The sequence below is a fragment of the Formica exsecta genome, unplaced genomic scaffold (assembly GCF_003651465.1).
Source record: "Formica exsecta isolate Colony F162 unplaced genomic scaffold, ASM365146v1 scaffold117, whole genome shotgun sequence".
Classification (NCBI taxonomy): Eukaryota; Metazoa; Arthropoda; class Insecta; order Hymenoptera; family Formicidae; genus Formica; species Formica exsecta.
This window is the reverse complement of record NW_021848510.1, coordinates 493,785-494,167: the sequence shown is the minus strand read 5'-3', so window position 1 is coordinate 494,167 and position 383 is coordinate 493,785.

Below are 383 nucleotides of genomic sequence, written 5' to 3'. Positions count from 1 at the left end.
GTATCTTTTTCTTTGCCGCATTTTTCGATATTCGTTGTGTTAAGTATATGCGTAAAAAAAAAACAGATATAAGAAGAAACGAAAGACCAGCCTAGGAAAGAGAATATGTATACTAGTCGCGAACTCAGCGTGAAATAACCGTAGCGTACGTTACACACAGATATCAGAAGAAATGATATATTTTCTTGTAACGTATAAGAAGCGTATAGATATTTGTAAAAAGGTATAGGATATGTAAATAATAATTGGCGATATAGTGAGCGATACGACCAGCATCATTTTTTATTTCTCGTTTTTTAATACGATTATACATATTAGAGCTCGTTCACCAGCTAAGTTGGAGAGAAGTGCATTTCTAAGAATAAGAGAGAGCGAGGGAAAGA